This window comes from Panthera tigris, chromosome C2, assembly GCF_018350195.1.
Source record: "Panthera tigris isolate Pti1 chromosome C2, P.tigris_Pti1_mat1.1, whole genome shotgun sequence".
Classification (NCBI taxonomy): Eukaryota; Metazoa; Chordata; class Mammalia; order Carnivora; family Felidae; genus Panthera; species Panthera tigris.
In genome coordinates, this window is record NC_056668.1 from 123,757,812 (window position 1) to 123,784,988 (window position 27,177).

The following is a 27,177-nucleotide window of genomic DNA, read 5'->3' on the forward strand; positions in this document are numbered from 1 at the left end:
CATCAGAGCCCTGCTGCCATCTCAGCTCCGCCGGAGGCCTGTGTGGGATCGTCACCCATCATTTAGAACATTGTTTCCATGGGAAATGGCTCTGAGGTTCTAGGCAGCCCCCTCCACTCAGAAACCAACTTTTGGAACAGCAGCCACTTGGGCGGGCGTTGGCGGCTGAGCACTGGTTCTCATGGCAACCACTGCTCCTACAGCCCCTCCCAGTCCACGGGCAACCCAAACCTTCGCTCATACTGGAAACTTCTTCCTAAAAGACAGTAGTGCTGCCTGGACAATTTTAATAACACATATACAAAAACTTTGGGCATCTCTAACCAGAGAAATAAGCTTTTTTTGGCTGCTGTCTTTGGCTTCCTTTCTCTCTCAGGGTTAGCACCATCTTGCAAGGTTTGAAGTTGTTTCCTGAATGGCAGATTCGTCTCCCCACGTAGCTCAGAAGCTCCACTGGGACAAAAGCCACATCTCCTTATTCCGTTGCCTTTTACGGGGCCAGGCAGGGCCCGAAACACAGGAGGCTCAAGGTCTATTCACTGACTGACTGCTGGATACTGCCCCAGTGAAGCCTTCTACCCACCCAGCTCTCCCTTAGGCCAAGAAGCAGGGGTGATGCTCCCAGGAGGTGGGGGGCTAGGTAGACAGACAACCCCACAATAACCTCTTCACCCAGCAAATTTCAAAGTGTGCATGGAGGGTTCTAAGAACTCCTGGGGACAGTCTTGTACAAAGCCTCCCTTGGTTCTCAGGGGGACACTAGGGGCAGGGATGTCATTAACAGCCTATGACTACAGTCAGGTAACTTGAGTTCTTTTTTTATGTTTGCTTATTTATTATTTTTGAGAGAGAGAGAAAGAGAGAGCACAAGCAGGGGAGGGGCAGAGAGAGACACACAATAGGAAGCAAGCTCTAGGCTCTGAGCTGTTAGAACAGAGCTGGACACGGGGCTCAAACTCATAAACTGTGAGATCAGGACCTGAGCTGAAGTCAGACACTTAAATGGCCGACCGAGCCACCCAGGCATCCCCAGGCAGCTTGAGTTCTATTTGTGTCTCTGATATGGACTCCCTGTGTGACCTGAAACAAGTTTCTTAACTTCCAGGAGCCTGTCTGCCCACCTATAAAACAGGAGAACAGGACGCTCCTGTGAGGCCCCTGTGAAAAAGACCAAGGGGCCCTCAGCAAAGGCATATTTGTACTGACAGGTGAAGTGGTTGGACCCTTGGTCTCCCTCCAACCTGGTAGACCCCTGTGGTTTGGACCACTTGCCTGCCGCATCCACAGCCCTAAGAGCGCCTGCACTGCACAGGGCCACTGGAGGACCCAATACAGTAGCCAATGTAAATGCCTGGGTAACAGAGGGCTCCAGCAGCCCCCAAAATGGCTGTGTCCAGTGGCTAGGATCCTTTACCAAGTCTGTTGCATTCTCCCAGATTGCCAGTTTCTAGGGCTTCTACAGGGCTTTTTCCCCAAAAGAATAGCCCAACACATTCCCCGTTTTTTAAGTGGGCGCACAAAAAAGAGGTAGCCTGGGGGCGCCTGGGTGGCCCAGTCAGTTAGGCGTCCGACTCTCGATTCCAGCTCTGGTTATGATCCCACGGTTCATGAGTTCAAGCTCCACGTCAGCCTCTGCGCTGACAGCTTAGAGCCTGCTTGGGATACTCTCTCTCTCTCCCTCTCTCTCTCTTTGTCCCCTCCCCAACTCATGCTCACTCGCCCTCTCTCTCTCTCAAAATAAATAAACTAAACAAACAAACAAACAAACAAAAAGAAATAGTTTGCCTTGCAAACATTGTCAAGGGGTCCACAGGCTCCCTGGCCTCTCTGTGCACCCCATCCCCATAGCCAGCACCACTTCCAAAGCAATGCCATACAGTCCTGGCCAGAACAACTGATGCCCAGGAGAGACTCCATCGCAATTACACTCCCCACCATTCAGTGGGCAGCTGCGGTGGACTGGCCGGACACCAAAGGTCATGCTGGGAACCGTCACACCATACTGCCTTCAATTCCTTGGGTGATTAGTTTTATAGCATCACAGCATTTCTTTGACTGTCATGGTGACTTCACTAACCCACAGGGCACTCTTCATCCTTGTCCGTAGCTTCCTTGGCTACACGACTAAAGGACCACAGATTCTTGGAGCTGGGGCAGTGGCCAACACAGAGCCTCTGCAAAGATGCTGCTAACTTTATTGAAAGTTTAGTTTTCATTGCTTTTTGCCTCTCTACTTCTACACTAAACATTTTAAAGATCCCCCCCACCTCCCCGCACCGAAGAACCTTATCAGTTGAACTGCAAGTCATCTGATAATAAAGCTAGAAGAGGGGGAACATTTACTATTAATGGAGCTGCTGTGAGAGCGAATGGACTTTCCATCCCATTGAGCTGAATCAGCTCTGGGAAGTTAATCTCATCTCCATGATGTCTGGGTGTGCCCAGCTCAGGGGGATGAGGACAGGCTGGGGGGAGTGACCCCACCCGTGTGGAGGAAATGGCTCTGCATTCCAGGAGCTGCCCTTCCCTTCTGCACAATTCCCAGAAATGGGCAGCTTCCCCAGGGCTGCTGCCTTGCAGGCTGAGCATAAATGGTGTGCTGTCCCACCAGGGGTCTAGGCCATTGGTGTATCCCTTAGGACTTCACTCTCCTCTCCCTCAGACCTTGCTCCAGCCTGTTGTCTCACATGGCTGCTAATCCCAGCCCAGCCATGTCACTGCACTACTCACCCCTCCAGGAAGCCAGTGCATTCAGCTCACTCCAGTATTACGACTTAACCACCCATCCAACCATGTGCATAATTTTGTGCGATAAAGGACTTTAAATACCACTGGCTTTTAGATGGTGAGCATGTGGCGCAGGGGCCATTCCTCCTGTCCCCAGAGCCACGCAGGCATCATAATTGACCACTGTCCTCTTCTGGCTCAGTCGTGAACCCTTTTTGATGCAGCACCTTGGCAGCCAGAACCAGGTGACTGATCCAGAGAGGAAACTTGTTTGCCACCCCAGATCTAACCCACCACTCTTCTGATTCCCTCCAAAACGTATCACGTACCGGCCGTCCTGTTCTGGGTGGGGGCGCACAGGACCTTTAGGGGGAACCTGCCTGGTTGTCTCTGGAAAATTCTATTACCCAAGTCTTGTGCTAATACATCAGCCCCTGCTTTTCTACCCCATCAGATCCAAACTCCTCTGCCGGGACCACACCTGGACTGCTGGCAGAGATGGTCAGATAGGGATCCAGAGATCCAGGCAAAGGCCAATGTTTGAAGTAAGCCAGGGGAGGGATGCAGTGCCCTTGGCCGTACTCATGACCCCCAAGTCCCATATGCTTCCTTGTATCACTGCTCATACTTGTGTCTTACCCACTAGCCCGAGAGTGACTCCTGACAAGGCCTAGAGCTGAGCCACTTATGACCCAGCAGTGTAAGTCCCAGAGTAGGTGTGTAGAAATACCTACTGTAATAATTACAAGAGTGGTCAATGCTAAAAACAACTAACGATTAATTAATTAATTAATTAATTAATTAATGTAAGATTAATTAATTAATGTAAGTGATGTGTCTGATGCTGTTGGAAGATTTTACCACGTTAGCTCATTTAATTCTCACAACAGCCCTATACGGAATGACTCTGATTATCCCCATTTTATAGTTGAAGAAACTGAAGTACAACAAAGTAAAATAACTTTTCTGAGGTCATCCAGCTAGAAAGGGGCAGTGCTAGGCTCTGAAACCACACAGTATGGCTCCAGAGCCCGTGGCCAGTCCATCATCCTAGGCATTTGTTCATGGCTGGCAAAATGGTGAGTGGGTACAGGGTCAGGCCAGGCCAGAGGCAGCAGATCCAGGAGTGCTGGGAAGAGGTCAGCAGTGAGCTGGGAGAGTGATGTCTGAGTCAGAGAGGCCTCCAAGGCCACATCCCTGCTCCTGTGGGGGAGGCGGCCGAGCAGGTCAGGGCCCAAGAGGCACCCAGGGCAGATACTAGTCACAAGGAACAGGCACGCCCCCACTCCCAACTGGGACAAAGTATGCCAAACAGTGTCCGGCCACATGCTCCTTCCCTCAGGACCAGGGAGGAGTCTGGGGGATCAGGCAGCTAACCCTGTGGGAGCACCAGGTAGCTTTGAGACCCATTTTCCAGCACTTCTGTCTGGGCCCCTCTCCACTGTGCTAGTCGCTGCCTTAGGCCCAGTCTGTCTCCTCGTGCTCCTGGACACCAGCTGGTCCCTACCCAGCTTGGGGCCGGCCCCTCCCCTGGAGCCCGTCATCACAGAGCCCGAGCCACTGACTCAGGCAGCCTGCAACTTTAAGCAAGTTACTTATCTTCTGCACCTTGGTTTCCTCTTCTGTAGAGGTGGGCACAGTGGCTACACTTGCCTCATGGTGGTCACAACAGGCTACACTGATTTGCCTGGCTGTGTCTGGCCCACCGCAAGCGCTCAGTAAACATCAAGTTGTTACCATCAGCAACATTCTTCAAAACCCATCTCAAGCCCTTCCTCCTGCAGGAAGCCCTCCTGCCTCCCTCCAGAGTCCTGCCCGAGCTCATGCCCTGCGAACTGGCTGGTTCCAAAGCTGACAACTCAACAGAACTCAGCCCTCCCCACTCCTTCTGGGGTGTGCTCTCACGCTGGCTGTGTATGGGCCTCAGCCCCCCCATTCTGCCCTGGGGGGGCATCTTGCCACAACTCTTTCTGCCGTCCCTAGGGAGGCTGACCAACAAGAAAAGCCAGGAGAGACTGGGTAGCCCGCAGGGCAGAAACTCTGAATATTCCAGAAGCTCTGAGGAGAGGGAAGCAGATGGGGAAGGGATACAGGGTCAGGTGGGAAGAGGAAGGTCAAGCAGGCCGGCCGGCACAATGAGGCAGGACCATGCAAGGTGGCATTCGGTCTCCCCATTTTACCAGTGGGGAGACAGAGTCAGGAATGTTAGGGCATTTGCCCAGGGGAACAGCGTGGTAACGGGGAAAGCTGGGACCTGGCAACTAAAAACTAAAGCTCTGCCTTGCTCACCACCCAGCTAGACCAGGGCACCTGGTAGGTCTGAGGCTCTGGGAACAGAGGGGTTAGCGAGGGCCCCAGTGTCTTAAGGTCCACATAGACCTTCAAAACAACATGCCCCCCTCCCCCCACCGACCGGCATCTCTGCCTCACGGGGTATTGACACCGGGCCTCTCAACCTCCAAGCTCCCACCCCGGCACCCTCCACCATGTCCCCATGTCCTACCACCACAGGGAGGGTGGCAGTGAACTCCAGGGGTGCGGGCAGGGCTGCCACCTGGGTCACAGCTTCCTTCAGGGCAGCTAGGGCAGAGGGGAGGAAGTGGCTTTACGATTGAATTCTTACTCTCAGCCCCAGGGGCCTATTAATATGTACCTAGTGCTGGGGCTGGGGCTGGGGCAGTCTCTCCTCAGCCGAGGAGAACTTCCGCAGCCTCACACCGGAGCCTGCATGCCCACTGGGAAAGTCATTCTGGCAGTCACCCCACCAGCAAGGGGTGGCTTCTGCGCACTCTGGGAGTCCCCAAAGTGAGGACCCTCAGACCCTGGCGGGCCACCACCGTCCTATTCTCTCCTCATTCCGCCGCAGCAGCCTCCTCACAGCTCCTCAGGGGGCTGCTCAGGCTCAACCCTTCTCTGAATGGACTCAGCCAGGGGTGCCTGGGTGGCTCAGTCCGTTAAGCATCCAACTTCATTCAGGTCATGATCTCACAGTCCGTGAGTTCAAGCCCCGTGTCGGGCTCTGTGCTGACAGCTCAGAGCCTGGAGCCCGCTTCAGATTCTGTGTCTCCCTCTCTCTGCCCCTTCCCCACTCACATTCTATCTCTCTTTCTCTCTCAAAAATAAACAAAACATTAGAAATTTTTTTTTTAATTTTTAAACATTAAATTTTTTTAAAAGCCAACAACCCCCCCCCCCTCCGAGACCCCTTGTCTCTCCTTCCTGCCCTCTTCCTCCCCTAGCAGCTCAAACACCTCTCCTCCCTCAGATCCAAGGCCAAGGCCTAGCAAGTCTGCCACTCATGGCAGGTGCACCTCAGGGGCTCAGCTCTGCCCCCCATATCCTCCCACCCCTCCAGCACTATCGGTCCTTAAACAGCCCTGGAGCATACTGCTCCCCCCTGAAAAACCACCCACGGGTGTCTGAAGCTCTCCCACTGACCAGAGCATTCCAGGCCCTCCTTGAACAGCCCCCAGCACCACTGGCCTCCTCATGCAGCCTCTCTGCTGATTCCTAGTATGGCATCCTTGAGGACAGGGACTCCGGCCCCTGGCAGAGCACCTCGGAGTCTGCCAATGAAAGTTCTCTGCCTGCCCTGTCTTTTCACCTTCCCTCCGCCTGCGAAAATATTCCCTCTCTACAGAGAAGCCCCCCTGCTTTCCCCAGCATCCTGAAGTGATCCCTTCCTCCCCAGCCCTCTCCTGCCTTCCAGGCCTCCATCCATGCAGCCACCTCGCTTGCGTCTGGGGAGTGCTGGCCAGGTGGCAGGTGGCAGGGTGCTCTGCAGCCATTACGCCATTTGACTCCTCACAGCCAATAAGGTGCCATTTAGCACCTGTTAGTGATCAACCCTGAGGTCACAGAGGTTCTGTGGCTTGTCTGTCTGTGAGTCTGACCACAAAGCTCCCAGCTCGGCCACAGGGCCGTTCTACCTCTTCTGGGGAACAAGCCCCCCTCCTTCTCCCTTCAAATCTGGGAGCCGGGGAGCTGTTTCCCTGTCAGATTCCCCCACTAGGGTAGGGTTGGGGTTTGATGGCCGGACCTCATCTTCGTTACCTCTCTAGGGCACAGCTTTCTGCACAGAGACACTGCAGGGGTCTGCTGTCGGCATTTCCACAATGCAGGGTTGACACTGGGAGGCAGCCAGAACTCTGGCTCCGGTAGAGGGTAGGGCAGAGGTGGTGTGGGCACTATACCCGATGGGCCAGCTGGGTCCCAGAGTAGTGAATGGTGGCTCTCATAAGGGACATACCACGTGAGGAGTTCCACTGGACACACATGGGCAATGGCCCATCAGGAGAAGTAGGTGACAGTGAAGGAGTCCTTACTTGCCACTCACACTTTCAAAACACCGAGCTCCCTGCAGCTCCCAGGTCCCAGCTCCCTGACCACTCCACCTGCTGGTCTGGGGATGCCACACCCTGTCCCTGGAGCCTGCTGGTGACAGCAAGGCAAATCTCCTGGTACTGTCCTTCCCCTGAGTAGTGTGTGTGTGTGTGTGTGTGTGTAGAGCACAGCTTCAGAGACTGTCCTTCAGAACTGTGTCAGCCCAGAGCTGCCTGTCTCATGGAACCGTGGCCTCACACTAGCACACTAGGAAGTAAGTGGCCCAGCAGAAGGGCAAGGGTGGTGCCAGACAGCACAGGGAAGGCCTCGAGGCCAGGGACAGTCATTGCTCTGTGTCAGCAGCCCCTCTGCTAGGAGATGGACATTTTTGCCAGGACTGACTATGGCTGAACTTCAGCCCTCCAATCCTGGCTGACCCACTATCTGAACTGCTTTCCCTTGCAGTAGCAGAAAGAGGCATGTGGGAGACAACTGAACATCCCAGCCTCATGTGTTCACAGAGGCCAGGTCGATAAATGAGAGAGGCAGGTGAGTGCAGGCAGCAGGGAGCAGTGGAGCCTGCAGCAAATTGGAGACTGCTGTTACCCTCCACCGACTGCTCCAACATGAACCTATCTGTAAAGGGGTTGCCAGATAGCCTAAATTGTTTAAGAGTAGCCAGGAATCTGAATTTTACATGAGACTGAGTTTTTGATGTTAGCTACCTGTTAAAAAGTTTTATACATTGTATAAGGCAAACGAATCACCCTTGGGTGGCTCCGGCCCACAGGGGCACCTGCCCCCAGCCCTGGCCACCTCAAGCATGCCTCAGCATGCCCAATTGAGTGGGAGCCAACAACTCTTTGCACTGCCCCGGCCTGGCTTTGGCCACAAAGAGGCATGATAAAAAAAGGATGTGGAAATGACACTGAGGAGTAACAGCAGCAGGGGTTACTCAGCCTAGAGACTTTGCAGGGGCACAGTCATTAGGGGGAGGGCACACAGCCCACCCGAAGAGTGTTCAGAACCCAGGGAGGTAAAGGGCAGAAAGACATATTCAGAAACGACCGTTGCTTTGATTTGTTTCTATCATTTATATTCACGATGTCAAGCACCATTCATGAAAAATGTTAAAATTTTTATGTTGAAGCTAAAATGAGAAAGAAACATGGTCCAGGCTCTTGCCTGAGGTGGGAAGAAGCAATCCCATCTCCATTTTAAAAGAGTAACCAGACTGTAGAGATCTGGACTGGAGCAAAATAAAAGGGAAACTTCCTGAAAACGAGGTGGGCATGACAATGAGCAGCTGGGGAGGTTGTGGGGGTTTCCTTGCAAAGGCCTATGAAGCGAGGAAGGAATAGGACCCAGCAGCCTGGCTCTGGAGGGGTGCACCAGGGCTGGAAGTGGGGAGGTAACTTTTCAGGGACCCTCTCAAAGTCCCGATTTTAAGCCCACCCCGCTGGAAAGGCAGGAGGCAACTTTTCACATCTCACTCTCCAAGTGCAAAACATTGCTGCATTTCTCCTACCTATTTCTCCCTCCCATTCCTCACCAGCCTAGCCAGGCCAGACAGCTGTGCCTGGGTGGGGGAGGGGGCAGTGAGCACAACTGGCAGACCGGCTCCATTCCCAAGGGGTGCGACCCACCCAGGAGCCACCACCGGCCTCCCACCTGTTTTTTCCACATACAGCACTTTTATCAAAAGTCCTGCATCAAAGCATTTGCCCCTCTGCTAGGTATGTGGCCCTAGGCCACTGCTCAATCTGTTTGTGCCTCAGTTTCCTCACTTGACAAAGAGATGCCAGCCCCTGAGATGAACTGAGGTATTACTACTCCTGCTGCTTGGCCATCCCAGGATTTAACAAGGAAGCACGTTTTATTTCTGATGATGGAGGAATGACCAGCATCCACAACCCATGTTGACTTGTTTCAGGGATGCAGAGAAAGAGGGAAGCTTCAGAGCTATGCCCCGCCCTACAGCCCATCTCAGGGGACCATCAGGGGACCTTCCCAGGGGCATAACGGCCGAAGACAGAGCAGAAGTTAGGAGCATGGAAATAGGTCCGACACGTCCAGTGCTGAATCCTGGGTGTGTCACGTACTGGCCGTGTAACCTTGGAAAACATTATAAACCCCTCTATGCAAAACTATTGTTGGTAGTAGCAGCAACCAGCTGCAGGTGCAATCAGGCTGAGTCCTGTGGCCAGGATGGAGCATTATAATGCCTGTTTATTAAGTCCTGACAACATCCTCAGCACTCTACATCTACTCCCCTGAGCACGCCTTACCACACCCCAGACTAGGTGAGATATTACTGTTACGCTCTTCTGGACACTCAGCTGTCCTTGACAGCCCTTTGCATTCCTTACTTATGTAATGTGTCAGTTCCATGAGCACAGGGCCTGTCCTCTGTTCTATTCTCCACCGTCCCTCGGGTGCCCAGCACATGCCTGATACAGAGTAGGTGCTCACTAAATATCTGTTGATTTACATCAGCTCTAATCCTCACGGCGATTCTGCAAGATGCTATAACAGGAAGGAAAAAAAATTCACACTTGGGTTCGCTCTGGTCATTGGGAAAGAAGCCCTAATTTAAGAATTTGAAGTGTTTCATACTGAAGGTGCTAGCTTACACCTAGCTAATGGTGTAAGGCTAGGGTGCAGAACTCTGGCTTAGACAGGCTCTTTGGTGGCTCTTTTCTGAGGCCAAAGTGTAGGCTCGCAGCCTAGTCCAGGACAGATGTCATTACTGCTTTGCAACCAAAAGTAATGGAAATTTGGAGTTCTCAGAAGTTCTGGGGAAAGCGTCCAGGAAAATTGGTCCCTGGAAAATGGCAGTAAACTAGGCTTGAGGAGACAGGCAGGCAGGGAGAAATCCTTTAAGGGTGAGTAGGCAAGAGGAGGATGTCTACTACTCAGTTTTAACTCCTGCCCTGTTCTGAACAATGGGTAACCCCCTTTCTTCCGAGCCCTTGGTGAAAGCCTGTTACACACACTGGCTGTGGCTTAGTGGGGCTTAGGGAATGAGGAAGCCAAGCTGATTGTATACATGCGTGGGGCAAAGTGGGGCAGATGACCAGGGAGACCAGATGGCCAGCGGACATAGTCCCCACTCTGAAATCCTCAGAAATACTGCAGATAGGGAGAGTTTTCATCAACACCTGGGTAATTTTTAAAGAAAAATAAATGATACACTCAGAGAATTTCTACAAGGAGAAAATGCTTTGGGGAGAATGAAGAAATACTGGGGAGAGCACCTCCCCATTTCCACACATGTGGGATGAAGGCCTGATCCAGCATAGCTAGATCAGGAAGAACGGGATGGGGTGGCTGGGACATCTTCATTGTTACCTGTTAGAGACCAGGCAAGGGAGGCTCACACTGATGGGAGGGGGGGGGGGAACCACCCTAGGTCACATGACAATAGGTAGTGGGGCAGAAATTGGAGCCAGGGTCCTCTGGCCCTGCAGTCCCTGTCCCTTCCTGCTCTCCTGTGGGTCTTCTGAGGTGGGAAAGGAGACTGAGACTATCTGTGGCCCCTCTGGCTGCCAATTCTGCAGCCCTGCTGGGGGTCCCAGACCCTTGCCAGAGACCCTGCCTGGGGCCCTCTCCTTCCACACAAAGAGGCTCTCCCAGCCCTCCACCCTGTCTTTCCTATTCACTCACACCAACCCTAAATAGAAAAAAGTCCCTGTTAAATGCTTTATTAGAATGGTTATTTTGTTGGACTGCCAAGTGACCTACTCTTGCTCCCCCTTTCCATCCCTCCAGCCATCCCCAGTTTGAGTCCAGAAGTAAAACAAAGGCTTTGTTTCTTTATTTTGATTTCCTCTGTAAAATCTCAAACATGCAGGAAACACCCACCCAGTCCCAGATAAGTGGACTCAGGCCGCTGTCCACTGCGGGCGGGCGGGGTCGGGGGTCAGTGAGTGGGGGTGGACGGGAAGGTTCTGATGCCAGCTGACCTTAGCTCCCTGGGAGGCCAGAGGGCACCTGGGGCCTGGCTTCCTGGAGAAGGGCTGGGTGTGAGGAGCACCAGGCCTTCCCAGCTCCTCTGCCCAAAGAACCTCAACCTGAGGAATGTGGGTGTGGAGGGATGGCTGAGAAGACAGATCTCATACAGTTATTTTTTCATATATGCCCCCAAGGCTTTGGGACAGTGGCTCCACCCTTTTCCATCATCTCTAGTTACAATAAAGCCAGCATTGAAAGAAGAACACGATAGAGGCTATTTTGGGCAGCTGAGCCGACTTGTGAGAGAATGGTCCTTGCCAAGAAAGATGGGCTCGCCTCTATCTCCTCCGTGGGCCCTACATTTCCAGCGGAATTCAGATAGAAAGGGGTGAATGTGTGGGTTATCTAAGAAGGGGAATTTTCAAGAAGGTATGATGCAATTTTGTAAAGGGTAAAAAAAGAAACCTAAATGGAATTAAAATTAATTTTGCTTTTGAAATGAATACATAATGCTTTGGGGAGGCAAGAACTTTTCCCTTGACCCCCTGAGAATGATTAGTTCCAATGGGGTGGGTGGGCCTCCCCCAACTCCACCCACCAACCCTCTGGCAACCTCCACGCGGCTCCACATGCCCACAGACATTTTCACTGTTTGGGGACTTGGGTACAGTGTGGGTATTTGGTATAGCAGGGCCAGCCTATACCAAATATATATAGCAGATACTTAAGAAACCAGAACTTTTCTTTTGAAAGTGGGTTGCATTTCAAATAAAAAGGTGGTTTTTTTTTTTTTTCAGGAGTGGGGGGGTTGGGGGAGAGGTGATAGGACTTCAGGGAAGGTACTCTGTTCTGTTTCATTGACCTATCTACTCCTGTTCCAGGGCCATACCACTTTACCCTAGTTTTGTAGTATTTTAGTATCTGGCAGACCAGCCCCTTCTCCTTTCTCATTAAGGGTCTGTGAGCAAGGGAGTAAAATGCTCAGATTTGATTTTGATATTTCGTTCTGCATTTTAAGATGGATTTATAGGAGGGGCGCCTGGGTGGCTCAGTCGGTTGAGCGTCCGACTTCGGCTCAGGTCATGATCTCACAGCTCGTGAGTTCGAGCCCCGTGTCAGGCTCTGTGCTGACGGCTCAGAGCCTGAAGCCTGCTTTGGATTCTGTCTCCCTCTCTCTCTGCCCCTAACCCACTCGTATTCTGTCTCTGTCTCTCTCAAAGATAAATAAACATTAAAAAAAATTTAAGATGGATTTACAGGGGGCAAAATTAGAACAGAGAAACAGAATGATATTGCAGTAATTTAAGTGAGCGATGTGAAGGCCAGAGCCAGAGTAGAGATGTTCAGAAATAAGGGAAAGAATTAATTAAACATAATCCAAGTCATCAGATTAAAAAAAAAGAGAGAGAGGCATGGGCTTATGAACATAACATGTATGTGTACTTCTGTATAACCAAACAGGAACTGGTTTTAGACCATGTTTAACTGCCTTCACTGGTGCAGTCCCCGGCTGCTTTCATCAGAAGACAAACCCCAAGGAGCAGGTCCCTCTGAGGTCCTGGAGCTCCCGGCTGGCTCCTGTGGCATCTCCCTCAAAGTGAGGGAAAGCAATGCAGGCAGTGTTGTTCTTTATTGGCCACTCAGGGACAGAGAACATTTCAATCCATTCTTACCACTTAATAAAGAGGATTTGGGGGCCACCTCAGGTCCCCATGTTCTCTCACGAAACTAGTTCAAATCTTCATCTCCCATCATGACTCCCTGCAAATGGGATCTGCCTGGGTGTGGAAGGTTTTTCTGGAAGTTTTTGAATCTCTTCTGCAAAGCTTTCCAAAGTGTGACTCTGCTAACTGTTGTCACCCAAAGCTCAAGCTTCGAAGGGTGACGCAGGTTCAGGATCCAGCATGCAAGTCACGCAGGGGTGGATGGCAGAAACAGCTTGGTGAGGGGCTGTCTGGTCATCATCACATCAGGGAGAGCCACCCTTCCCTATTCACTCAGCCAGCAGAGCAGGGCCCAGGCCCGGGCACTGGCGCCCTCCTTCTGTGGCAGCTGCAGGGGCGAAGCCAGGGATTGGAAAGGTACCACGCTGCACTTTAAAGTAATTCTACACTTGAGAATAGAAAATGAATTTTGCTAGGGTTTGTGTAAGAAGAGCTGCTTAGCAAATCACTGCCATCTAATTATAAAAAGAAAATTATGTTTCTTCTCTCTCTATTCCAAATATATATGTCTACCATTTAAACGGCATTTGCTTTGGGCAGGCGGGACCAAACTGTGCTCTGCAGCCTGGCCTGAACCCACAGTGGTCAAGGTAAGTGCTTCTGAGAGGTCAACTTTTTTGCAAGGGATAAATCCAGGAGCACCCATTCGCCCTGCTCCCTGGTGGTTTCTCCCCAGCTATCAGCCACCTGGATGGAGGCCCAGGGGGCACCTGCTGAATTAGACGGGTACAGGAAGCTGAAAGAGCCAGTATGCAGAAACTCAGGAGCCAGGCTCCAAAGTCTGCTTCAGGCTGAGGACAGGCCCAAACCAGCCAGGCCTAGTGACCAGGGAAACAGCTGCAGTCCTGCCTTCCCATGCAAAGGATGGAGTCAGTGCACAGTAGATGGTTGCATGTCTTCATGTTGGGTACCGGCACGTGGTGTCTGTCGTGTGATCCTTTACATTTTAATTTTTTTATTTTTCAAAATTAAAAAATAAACCAAGTGCACAGATGACTTAGGGGTTCGCAGCTGACAATAAGACTAATGGGAGTCAGGGAAAACCACGGCCGCCCAGGCTCTCTCTGCCTCCCTTCACCAACCAGCTGCTTCTGTGCCTCTGTGGCTCCAGCTGCCTCATAACATCCTCATGCATAGGCTGCTCTGCCCCCTCTCCTCACGCATGGGACCTTTGCTCTACCGCAGCACTGACCATGTATGGTCAGACCCCCGAGGGACATGCCCCATGAGCACCAGGAAACAAAAGACATGTCATTTTTGGTCTATCTAGTTCTGGGAGCAGCACAGGGTAATTAACAGAAGGACCATATGCTTGGGGACCAGATGGACCTTGGTTAGATCCCTGGACTCTGCTTTCCTCAGGCCTTGACTGGAGGTGGCCTATTCAACCACCCTGAGTCTCAGTTTCCACATATGTAAAAAGCCAACAGCAATTGCTGTGAGCCGTAGACGTGGCTAGTATAAGAGTGTCTAGGTGCCTGGGTGGCTCAGTTGGTTAGGCGGCCGACTTCGGCTCAGGTCATGATCTCGCGGTCCGTGAGTTCGAGCCCCGTGTCGGTCTCTATGCTGACAGCTCAGAGCCTGGAGCCTGTTTTGGATTCTGTGTCTCCCTCTCTCTGACCCTCCCCTGTTCATGCTCTGTCTCTCCCTGTCTCAAAAATAAATAAAAAAAAAACGTTAAAAAAAAAAATTTAAAAAGAGTGTCTAGCCCAGGGCCAGCCCACAAGTCTTTGCTGAAGGGAGGGAAGGAGGAAGGAGGAAAGGAAGGGGGAGGGGAGGGAATGGAGAGAGACTGATGGTCTTTAAACCATGCCAGTCAAGGAGCAGTTGAAGAAAGTGGAGCTGGTGCTGGAAAAAAGGCAGGATTGTCAGAGATTCATGTGGTACAGAGCCAGTGGGGGCAGGTTAAGGGGAGAAAGGAGAGAACTTTGCAAGGACAAGAGATTCCCAAGTGGAAAAGTGGATGGATTTGGGGGCAGCAAGCTCCCTATCTCTGGAGGGGTCCAGCTGAAGCCAAAGACCCACCTCACCCTTCACAGGCTGTAAGAAGGGACTTCCCTGTTGAACATTTCCCAGCCTTTATTCAAGGGGACACTTTCCCATTTGGGCCACATTTATTTACTAGTGAATTATTACTGGCTTAATCTTTACCTTAAAATCACCATACTTCTTTTTTTTTTTTTTAAGGTTTTTTTTGTTTTGTTTTGTTTTGTTTTGTTTTTGTAATCTCTACACCCATCATGGGGCTTGAACTCAAGACCCTGAGATCAAGAGTCGCACACTCTTCTGACTGAGCCAGCCAGGCACCCCCCCTCCCCATACTTTTTAACTTAAAATCTCTCTCTAGCTTTAATTTGAACAAAATATCCATTTAAAAAATGGGTATGATGTGATGTTTGGGTTTTTTTAAAGTTTTTATTTATTTATTTTGAAACAGAGAGCAAGTGAGCCGGAGAGGGGCAGAGAGAGGGAGAGACAGAATCCCAAGCAGGCTCTGCACTATCAGTCCAGAGCCCAATGCAGGGCTCGATCTCACAAACTGACACAGGGCTTGATCTCACAAACTGTGACATTGTGACCAAAATCAAGAGTCAGATGCTTAATCCACTGAGCCACCCACGCACCACATGCCTGGGTTTTATAATACATATAAACATGTGTATTAAAATGAAATGATGCTGTATGTGTCCCACCTAAAGTTCTCTCCCTGACCACTCTGAGAAATGTGCTGTATGGGATCTGAATCTAGACTAACCATGCTCCGGGGGCCCCTGCTGTGTCTATGATTCTGTTATCTGCGGTTACAACCCTGAGGGCAGGCAGCAAAGTCACAGATGGGGCCTGGGTCCTTGCAGCACAGGATGCTCTTAATCCTTATGGGCCTTTCTGGTCTCCCAAGCATGTTCTCATGCGTGTATTTCATCTAATCCCATGACAACCCTGAGGGCAGGCAGCAAAGTCACAGATGGGGCCTGGGTCCTTGTAGCATGGGATGTGCCCAAGGCCCTCTAGACAGAGAGGACAAGAGCCGGGGCACAGAGTCCCCAACTCTCCATCCCCTCCTCATTCTACCAGCACATTAGGGCACAGCCAGATCCATCCCTGGTGCTCTCCCAAATCTCGCCCGTTAGCTTCACAGCCCAGATGTCAATCATCTGTGATGTGTTTTATCCATCTAAGTGGCCAGATGCCAAGCTCTGGAGATGAAAATAGGCCCCTCTGAGACAGAGAACGTCACTTCAGCAACCAGCAATGACCCACACTGTCATTTGGCCACGTGGCCCTCAGTAGTCCCCACCTGATAAAGCTACCAAAAACACCTAAAGGTCAATGAGTGGGACATTAAAGAGTTAAACACACATTGCTACTTCATGAACCCTGCAAGAGGGATGGCTGCATGGAGCTGTCTTGGATCATGCCAACCTGCTAAAAGGCCCTAGGGGCGCAGTGGTGGGGGCAGGGGGTGCAGTCTCTGGGAGCAGGCAAGACCAACCTCATCATACGCAGCAGGAACACCACCTAGAAGACTGGAGATGAGCACCAAGGAATGCATGTCAGGCGCGAAGGGGTGCAACACACTGTCACCTCAACCTCAACATCAGCTCTGTTGTCTGAAGCATGCACTAAAAACTTGCCTGCTCATTTTCACTCTTGACCCCGGACTCTACTGTCACAGCCGGATAGCCTGGCTGGGAGGGCAGAGCCACAGTGTAGATCCTCAGTAAACAATAGTGAGACAATGTGGCTTAGACCAGGGGATCTAACCTGGAATCCAGGGCTTGTTGGAGATCCATGAATCCCCTGAATTGTATGCCCAACTCTGTACACCCAAGCAACTTTTCTCTGGGTTTCTCACTGGCATATTAAAGAGGCTGTGACCCAAAAAGGCAAAAACCATTGCTCTGGACACCAGACCCTCAGCCTTCTTGGCTGCCTTTCCCATTCAAAAGTTTGCTGAAAGTGGCACTAATAGTCCATCTCTGTGTATAGTGACTTCACAAGAATCTGTGGAAGATCTAAGCTCTGCCTATTACTTTCCTTGGGTTTTGTTATTTGCAGCCGAAAGCAGCCCCACCAACCCAGTACCATAAGGCCAGTGGCAACACCCAAGATTGGGAGGGTTGGCAAGGACAAAATTCCTCTCAGAACTTGAATTCTCTGCTCAGCCCCTAGACAATGGATACTTGCCAGATGCCCCAGGGCACAGGGAGCTCACCCAGCTACTCCCTTTTTCCCCATCCCAGACAAAGGTAGCTGTCCATCTTAGATGGCTGGATGCCTGCCCCAAGCCTGGCAGGGACAGAGCCTCTGGGACTCAGCGCACACTGTTGATGCTTGAGAATATTCCAGCTTTGCACATGCACGTGTTCCCATTCAGCTCACATACGTATGATTTGTACAAACTATACAACGCTCACGAACAGGTATATTTTCAATCACTTGCAGGAGGAACACTCCATCGGGGCACACGTTTCATGGGCAGAACTGATTACAGGCAGCGTAAAATATAAAACGAAGGTCACACTTCCTGAGAACTCACTTGATCCAGCAGGCTGGTCAACATGCAAATCTGACTGACATGAGGACCAGTCACCCCAGGAGCTAGTGTGGTTCATCACAGTCTGGTAGTCCTCCCTGGTTCCAGGTGATCATCAAACTCGGGCACCAGCCCCAGAGATTTGTCACTTTGTGAGCAGCTCAGATCAACTGAAAGTGTGAAATACCTATGGTTAGAGCTAATAATAGACTAAAAGTTATACCTGCCACAAAAATGTCTTCTGTAGGCGAAAGTATGAGTTGTGGAAAATGCAAAGTGCCTTTTCCCAAAGCAAAGCAGGCAAGCCTGGAAGCCTCACCAGGGTTCAGCAAGGAGCTCTGACCCTCCTCTCCAGAAAGAAATGTTGAGGCCAGGGGTGGGGGTGGGGGCAGTTTCTGCTCCAGCACCCGGCATACCCAACACCACCGGCCTTCAAAGAGGCTGGGAGACCTGGCATCCTTGAAAACCCCAGAACATCAAAGCCTAATACCTCCTGACCTGGCAGAGAAAGTACAAAACTACACCATAAACCGCAGACAGAGAAACTCACTGGCTGCTGGGAGCGAGAACAGATTCAAGGTTGAAAAACATGGCCCCAAACATTTTCAGCCCCAGTCAGCAGGGACACGCAATTTACAGGAAATTAGGAGATTTATAAAATGTTAGCCAGCTGGAGTTTCTTCCCTGGGAAGAGAAGCAAGAGAAACTCTTAAGAACTGTCTCGGTGAAGTACTGTGCTCACTGCAAAGCCCCTGACACGTGTCAGTTATTAATGCCAACAACTCACCACCCCACACTTCAACCTGTACTTGGCAACAGGCTGTACCTGGAGCCCTAAAGCCGGGGACAGCCAGACCCTCAGAAGAGGGGCCTGAACAGCCACATGGTCTCTAGATAGGATCCTGGGCAAGTTACTGATAACTTTCTAGCCACAGCTCCTCATGAGCATATGGGGATTACAATAAAACCTCAGGCAGAGTCTTGTCAAACGATGAGAAAACACACCCTGGTCAAGTGCCTGGTCTGTGTGAGCCCTGCTGGCTGCTACTATTGCAATGGGGCTTCAGGGTTTTAAGTCAGATTTCCTTATTACTCTTTTGAGGCTAGAATCCTGAGCCTTGTCACTCATTCTCTCTGGTCAGGTCCAGGACAGAGTGTGCGTCTTGGAGAGGCAAGAACCATTTAACCCACGAGGTTAGGTACCAGCAGGAGCCCATGGGGGGAGGAAGGGGAATCCCAGAGCTCTGCCAACCTAAGAGGCGGCCCTTGTCTCTCTCTCTCCAGACTCGGCTTTCTCCACGGCCAGCATAGACCTCAGTTCCAGCCACAGAGTTGAACTGGATGTCCAGTGCCCGTGCTCCTACCAGGCATCACCTCTTCTAGGAGGCCTTCCCTGCCTTCCACACTGTCTGATTCCACAACCCCTGCGCCTCCCTAATCCCGTTATTGAGCACACTGCGCTGTCGCTCATGTTTTACCCTTACCTTCCCCGCAGAGCAGGAACAGGCGCTATGCCCCACACAGTGGGCACCCCAGCCAGGTCCGGTCAATGAATGAGCCGGGCCTCAGTTGTGACTACAGTCCCAAGCCCCGCGGCGCAGGGAAGGGTTGTTTGTGCAGCAGGCTGCTTTTTATTATCGAGATAAATTTGACAACACCCCTGGCGGATCCCTGCTTAACGCCATTTTAAAGGGGGAGAAAGAGTACCTCCCCCACCCCCGCCGCCCACCTCCCCGCGGGTCCTCACCCAGGCAGACCAGAAATCCTAGGGCGGTTCCGTGAAAGGGGCTCCCTGGGCGGCGGACAGGCCCTCCCCACTGGGGTCTCTATTGTGGCGGATTTCTCGCTCGCACAGCGTTATGCCGGAGCCTGCGGTGGGAGCAAAAGGCCACTCCCCGCCAGTACCAGGGCTCACGCCGCGCGTGGGGAGCGCCGCAGGGCCCGGGGGGGCAGCCACACCTCCCGCCCGGAACAAAGCGCCGGGCCCCCTCCCCGCCCCGGCGGCTGCGACCACTCACCGCGCGCTCCAGCCCAGGCTCGGCTCCGGCCCTCAGGCCGCCGCCTCCATGCTCGCGCGGCGCTGCCTCCTCCGCCGCGCCGGCCCCACTGCAGCCGGACTGGCGGCTCCCGGCCCGCCGGCCCTCCGGCCGCTCCGGCCCGTCCCCGCCCCGGCGCCTCCTTAAAGCGACCGCGCAGCCCGCGCGCGCCCCGAGCGCCTGGCGCGCCGCGCATTCCTTATATTGCAACAGCGCCTGCTAAAAATAGAGCGCCGCTGCGGGCGGGGGGGGCCGCACCGCGACCCCGCCGCCCCCGCGCGCACCCGGGCCCCCGGGACGCGCGGCCAGCGCAGTCCGGGCCACTAGCGCCGACTCCCGCGGCAGGCTCGGCGGGGGGCAGGGGGGCGCGCCGCCGCCTTCCCCGCACCCCCGCGCCCCCGCGCCCTTACCCGGTCAGACCCGCGGCGCCGCGGGGCTGGCGTTAAGGTGGACGCGGAATGGGAATTCGCCCGGGCCTCTTTAAGAGCCTCTGCGCCCCAACCTCTAAGTCTCCGCTCCGGCCGGGCCAACTTCTGAGCCTCCGGACGCCTCCCCAGTCCTTAGCGATACCGGCCGCCACCTCCACAGCCTTCGCTTCGAATCCCCGGACGTGTCTCTTCCTAGATCCTCACCCGGCGCCTCTTCCCGCAGGCCCTCATGGTGCACCATTCCTGGGCCCAAAGTTCGTTGGGATGGATGCGACGGGCTCAGGACTCGCGCTCCATTTTATTGTTTCAGTTCGGCTAAGTCCTCGCCATCAACGACATTTTTTCCTTATTTTAAAAAATGGAATATAATTTAAAAGTGTACAATGACGTGGTTTTTAGTAGATTCGCAAAGTTGTGAAACCGTCACCATTATTTAATTCCAGAACATTTTCATCCTTCCCCCCCCCCAAAAAAAACCCATCACCCATTGGCAGACACTCCCCATTCCCCATCCCCCCCAGTCTCTAGAAACCACTAATCTACTTTCTGTCCCTATGGATTTGCCTATTCAGGACATTTCATAGAAATGGAATCATACCACATGTGGTCTTTTGTGACGGCTGCTTTCACTCAGCACTATGTTGTCAAGGTTCATCCATGACGCGGCACGCAGCAGCTCATTCTTCTTCTGGACAGAAAATATTCCATTGTACGTAGACACCGCGTTTTGTTTATCCATTTCCGGTAACGGACAGTAAGGTTGGTTGTTCTTTTTGGCTATTGTGAAGGAAGCTCCTGTGAGCGTTCGTGTACAAGTCTTTGTATGAACGTATGTTGTCCATTCTCTTGGGGGATAAACCTGGGGGTAGAACTGAGTAGAACTGAAGTAGGGGTAGAATTGTGGGTCATATGCTTAGCTATGTCGAACTTTGTGAGGGGCCCCCAAACTGTTCTCCAGAGCAGCTACACCACATTCCGACTCCGACCAAGGATGACGAGAGGACCGATGTCCCTACATCCTCACCAACACTTATTATTGTCTTTTTGATTATAGCCATCCTAGGGGGAGTGAGGTGGTACCTCAATGTCATTTTGATGATTGGTATCAATTTTGAAGACTTTTTTTTTTTTTTTTTTTTTTTTTTTTTGTGGGTGGACCTTGATGATGACCTGGAACCACTTGACACAACCAGGGAACCCATCTGCTTGTCATTTTGAGAGCTTCACTGTCTACCCCAAGCATAAGAGGAGCTTCCTGCAGAGTCCTTCATGCCATACTGGGGCTTCCAATCCGATGCGGGTTTTGACTGGCACCCCAGGTACCGTGCCGCCATTTGGTGAGAGCTGTTGTGTCCCCTGCTTCCACCTGTTGCTCTGAATGAAGTCCCTGTGGCCCCCAGGAGTCCCCATGGGGGCATGTGGATTATGAGCCGTCATGTATCTCACCTTGGTAGGGAGTAAAAGAACTGGCTGAGGAGGGGGTTGAGGGAGAGATGCTCATCTTGACTGGCTGGGTTTTACCCTGAACCTGCTTCTTCCTCTCCCTTCCATTTACCACAGGCCTTAGGGGCGACTGGCTGAGACCTGTGTGTCCTGGTTGTCTGCCAGCCCCTCCTGTCCCCACTCTGTCAAGAGATGTCCTCTCCTGGGCCCTGACTGGCACAGCACTCTGGCAGAAATGCCCTCAGCGTGAGCTGAGACAACACCTGCATAAGACCGAAGATTTGTCTTTATACCACTTTCACATACAAATCTTTAAAAATCTGCCTTCTCAGAAATGGAACCTAAACAGCTAGCAATCACACACAGGTACCTGGAATTCTCTAATGCAGGTTGTGACTGGGGGCTCACAACAGGGCACTTGTCCCATTTGGGCCGTCTCCTCTGTTCTTTGAACCCTAAAATAAAGTATGGTTCAGTCAATGGGAAACGGGCTTTGGAGAACAGGGTCGCTGAGGCCCGAGTGTGATAGTCGATTCATTCAGTAAATGCCGCCAGAGGACCTACTGTGCCAAGTACTGTGGCAGAGACCCACCTCCGGGCAAACTCAGAGTGCCATCCAAGGGTAAGTGGTGTGGAAGAGAGAGGTACCAGTGCCTGTGGGAGCCCAGAGGAAGGACACCTAACCCAATGGGGGGAAAGCATGGGTGCCCAGAGAAGGCTTTCTGTGAGAGGTGATGACTGAGCCAGGGCTCAAGGGACAAATAACACTCAGCTAGGCTGAAAAGGGAGAGAGAAACCTTTATATGCCGAGATATCACTGAGATGAACTCTCCAAAACCTCCAGCAGATCCGCGTGGCTGACCAGGTATGTTTGCAGCATGGTAGAAGGCCAGACTTCTGGCCAAAAACCCAGGCTGGACTCAGGCCCAAATTTCAGGCCCTGATGTCCAAGGCCAGCCACAGGGCCAGAAGCCAGCTCCTGCAATAGGGTGAAGACGAGAACCACTGGGCTGACCCAGAGCAGAACTTTCCACTTTCCTGCTCAGAGACACAAGCAAATGTACCACATCCTCTGCGGTGTCCTGTGCTGTCCTCTCTGCCCCAAGGCTAGCTGCATGCCATGCCTCAGAGCAGACCCAGGCTGGTGCCTGGAGGTTCAGTGGGCAAACCTAGGAGGCCTGGGGACTTTGAGGGCCAGGAGCCAGCCACTTCATTGTGGTGCAACCTTCCTCCAGAACCGCCTGCCCCAGTGTGGCCCCTGGGGATAAAAGCAGCTCTGGGCCCCCGAGCACTTTGGGCCCCAGACATGGGCACAATGATGAGTCTGTACACCTCCCAACAACCTGTGCGGAAGGTCTTACCTGCCCTGTTTGGGACATAAGGAGGCACAAACCCAATCCCATCCAGCCAGTAGACTGAGAGTCAAGGTCTTCTGACCACAGAGCCTGTACTCTTTCCCTTATCTCTAGTGGCCTCAACAGGCAGTCCACTGTGTGTGTGTCTGGTGTTGGGAAAGCAGGGAAAAGGTGGAGAAGATACTAGTCTCCTCAGGCCTGTGGCTACAGTTAGATCTTTTGTTGACCCTGAAGCACCAACCATGGGTTAGGAGAAGAGCCTCACGCCACCCCCACCCCACCCCCACCCATTCATCCCCTCAGCTGACCTTTCCTCTGGGCCAAGTACAGGCTTGTATTCACTGGGCCACCCATGATATGGCACCAAGAACTACATGCTCCTCTCTCAGGGTTTTCATGGCTTGTACCAATCCAAATTCGGTTGTGTCTCATCTTCAGCTTTCCCTGCTGCCCCCTTGGTACACCCCCTCCTGCCCCAGTCCCATTAGAAGCTAGGCCTCAATCCTAGAAGGTAGGATTTTCTTCTCTGATGCTTATGGTTCCTGATGCTTGTGCTTTATCCCTCACATGGACTCCCGGCTCCCTGGGGCCAGAGGAGCAGCTTTCAGTCAATCCATGACCGAGTCATGGCCAAACTTCTCCAAAAACTTGTCCATACTCAATTCATATGTTTGTTTCTGATCATTTGTTTTTCTCTCCGTTGGCCCTTCCTCTGTTTAAACTAACGTCCAGTGGCTTTTAAATATTTTTGGCCACAACCCATAGAAACATATAGGTTTTACATGGAAAACCAAACATGTACACATACAAGTGAAACAAAAATTTAAGGAAACAATACTGATCTCTACTATATGCGACACACTCCAATCTATTCTATTCCATTCTAAACTGTTTCATTAAAAAATGCTATCAGGGTCTATTAAACTGATTTCATGCCCCATTAATGGGTTGTGACCTACAGTTTGAGAAGCATTGAACCCAGATATATTGACACTCCAAGCCTCAAGTAGTGACATTACAGCAGATATTTGGCAAGAAAGAAAAGTCAACTCTAAGATTTTAAAGCAGGTAAAAATTTGAAAATAAAAGAGTTTTGAGACTCAAAAGCCTAGGAGATTTCCTCTTCTGGGCAGGATGTAGTAGGTTGTGGGAGCCAGTGCTCCTACTGCAACAAGATGAGATGGGGCTCTCCAGCTGTCCCCTCACTCCTCTCCCTGGACATTTGCCAGTTTGGGGCACTGCCTAATGATCAAGATTTGCCTAAAAGAAAGACCTATAATGGAGGAAAGAGAAACCTGTAAAGCTGTAGTGGCTACATGGGACTAGAATGAAAAAGGGACATGGAGGCCTTAGAAACACAACCAATTTTCTCCACAGAGCATTTGCCGAGTTCTGGGTCTGAATGTGCATCTAAAAAGCAGAGTGAAATCTTCCACAGTCTCACAGCACTTAGAAAACAAAGGCTTCCCAAGAAGAAAGGGCCTGCCTCAAACACAAGGCCAGCTCCTATCTCATGACGTTTGCCAGATTTTGAATCTGCAGGGGGATGGAGTCCGGATGGTCAGTTTGAGAACTTCTGAAGGGCAGAACTGAATCTCCACAGTCCTTCATGCCTGAGGGTACAGGGGACCTGCAAGGCTCTCAGTCAAAATCCACATGGGAGGAATGCGGGTAAACAGAGAGAGACTGTTTTGCAAAAGTTGAAATCCAGCCTCAATTTAGCTTAATCCTTCACTGGACTGAGACAATCATCCCTCATGGCCATCTGCTTAATGGAGGAAAGAAGGAACATTCTGTGGCAAGTTATATCATCTGGAGTCTCTATGCCTCTTACACACAATGTCTGCATATAGTAAAAAATAATGAATCAAGTGAAGAGGCAGGAGACTAGAATCAATAAGCAAGAGAAAAAACAGACACTAGAAACAGACACATAGATGATTCAGATGGCAATTAATAGACAGGACTTTAAAATAACTGTAGAAGCACTGGAACTCTCATACATTGGAGATGGAAGTGTCAAATGGAATATCCATGTATCAGCCAGAGTTCACTCAGAAACCACACAGTAATTTGGACAAGTAAATTTTAATGTAAAGAATTATTAAGTACAAAAATGGGCTACATACTAAGAGGAAAAGAGATTCTAAGGAATATAGTTACAGCAGGTATAGGGAATAGCCTCTAGTGCTGATGCAACACACCAAAGGAAAGACAAACCTGTATGAGGTCCCTCCTCACCTTCTACTGACAGGCTGAGGTCCACACCTTATTGGAGACAGTGTAGCCATGACTCACAGGATGACAAAGAAGTTTGCTGCGGTTCCGTGCAGATGGAATGCACTGGAAAGCATTGCTCTTGGGTACTGAGGGAAGCCATCCATGGAAAGGTGCTGCACTGTGGAATCTGCTAGAAAATTTCCCACAGGAATGATGCATTCGAAAGCTAACCTCTGTGGTAGTGGGAGAAGCTGCCAGTGGAGATGTGCTGTGTGTTTCTGGCTGCCATGTGTGCAGGAACCATGTGCTTCAGGGACTTGCCAAGAGAACACATCAGAACCTGGAAGAAAAGCACTTTCTCCTGCAGTGGCCTCCAGTACCGTCTCCTGACAAAGCTGAACATTGTGCCAGATGGCAGAAGAGAAAGGTTTCAGAGTCCAGCTTCATTATCACAGAGCAGGTAATAAGGATGGAAATCAGCTTTGAAAAGATATTTAATAGACTCTACTAAAGCTAAACATACACCTACCATCTTTTTTTCTTTTTCTTTTTTAGAAAGAGAGCGAGCATGCAAGCAGGGGAGAGGGGCAGAGGGAGAGAGAGAGAGAATCTCAAGCAGGCCCCATGCTCATTGTGGAGTCTGATGTCCTTCCACCCTTGGATCATGACCTGAGCCGAAATCAAGAGTTGGACCCTCGACTGAATGAGCCACTCAGGCGCCCCAAACATACATCCACCTCCTGATGCAACATTTCTACTTGTAAGAATAGACTTAAGAGAAATTAGCAAATATGTTCACCAAAGAACATATGTTAGAATATTTATAGCAGCTTTAGTCATAATAGCCTACAGCTGGAGACAACCCAAATGTTTACTAGCTGGAGAATGAATAAGTAAATAAATCACAGTCCATTCATACAATGGAATACTATACTGCAGTAAATAAGAACAAAGTACTGATATAGAAACAACACGAATGAATCTCACAGACATTATATTAAGTGAAAGGAGCCAGATGGAAAAGACAACATACATGAAGTCCAGTACTAATAAAACTATGATGGTGATAGAAGTCAGAATAGTGGTTATCTCTTGGGGGAGGGGAGTAATACCTCAAATACAAAGAAGTTCCAGAAATATTGTGTATCTTGATGTGGGTGATGGTCACATGGATATATACAAATGTGAAAGTTCATCAAATTATGCATTCGTGATTAGAACACTTTATGCATTTCACTGCGTATGTGTTATACTTGGAAAATTCAAAATATCCTCACTTAGATTGCTATGTTGAATAAAATAGAAGAAGAGGTATGTAAACTAGATAAAAGGAAAGAAAATGTCACCAGATGAGTGGACTCTACAAAAAATAAAAATGGAAATAAAATGCACACTCTAGAACTTATAAAGTGTACTAACTGAAGTCAAGAACTCATTGGATCAGTTTAATAGCAGATTGAACACAGCTGAGCACAGGATTGCTGAACTTGAAGACAAATTTAAAACTACACTGAAACAAAAGTTGAGGAAAAAAGACCCAGAGAAAAAGAGATATTAGCATAAAAGATAAGCAGGACACAGTCAGATGTCTAACATTCATATCACTGGAGTCCCGGAAGGAGAGGAGAGACAGAATGAGACAGATGCAACAGTCAGAGAGATAATGGCAAAAAGTTTCCAGCCAGTGAAAGACATTAAATTCATAGATTCAGGGGGATTGGTGAATCCCAAAAGGGCAAGCACAAAGAAAAGTACATGTAGACACATCAGAGTTAAACTGCTGAAAACCAGGTAAAAAATAATTTTTTTAAGCATCAGATACCTTTCTTCAGAGAGAAAAATCCTTTATGAACATGTCCTGGAGCTGAGAAGAAGCTGAACTTGAGCTTGGGTGAGAGCCATGCCCCACTACACCAACGCTATGGCCTCGCCTCTCAACAGCAGACATTCTGCACCTTGGAGCCTGAGACCAGCATCCTGAGCATCTTGCCTCATGAATCACTCAACCCCAGCTTGCCAAACAGTGGAAAAATGATCATCCTTTGTAGCCACACGTTTTCATGTGTCTTTGTGTTTGAAACATTGTGACACCAAGTCAGAGAAACACAAATTGCCTGGATTTTGAACCTGGAAGGCAGGATTTGCTCATTTCCATTTAGCCCCATTTTCTGAAGTCCAATTACCATTACCCTTGCTGACAAACAAATTCAAAAACATTTGAATCCTTGATGGTTAGAATTTTATTTTACTTTATTTTTTTAATGTTTATTTATTTTTGAGAGAATGATAGACAGAGCGCAAGGGAGACCCAGAATCCGAAGCAGGCTCCAGGCTCTGAGCCGTCAGCACAGAGCCCAACGCGGGGTTCGAACTCATGAACTGGGAGATCATGACCTGTGCCAAGGTTGGATGCTTAACTGACTGTACCAC

At 50.7% G+C, this 27,177-nt stretch overlaps 1 protein-coding gene and 1 long non-coding RNA gene across 4 annotated transcripts in view; one reads left to right on the forward strand and one right to left on the reverse strand.

Annotated features, from left to right (window-relative positions):
* The window catches only part of MRAS (muscle RAS oncogene homolog), a 55,158-nt gene extending 35,374 nt beyond the window's left edge, over positions 1–19,784 (reverse strand). Inside the window, exons 1-2 of one of the 3 annotated variants that reach the window (XM_042998392.1) lie at positions 19,284–19,421; positions 17,269–17,435 (exon numbers count right to left, since the gene is read on the reverse strand). The gene's annotated coding sequence lies outside the window, so the exon portion shown is untranslated. Of the gene's footprint in view, positions 1–17,268; positions 17,436–19,283; positions 19,422–19,711 lie in introns of those variants that run through there. The other 2 variants (XM_042998393.1, XM_042998391.1) reach the window with 2 other exon arrangements.
* A 674-nt stretch (positions 19,785–20,458) lies between these two features.
* On the forward strand, positions 20,459–21,651 carry LOC122241937. The gene is made up of 3 exons (XR_006222031.1): positions 20,459–20,558; positions 20,923–21,048; positions 21,290–21,651. It is a non-coding gene; the product is annotated as an uncharacterized LOC122241937 (long non-coding RNA).
* The last annotated feature ends 5,526 nt before the right edge of the window (positions 21,652–27,177 follow it).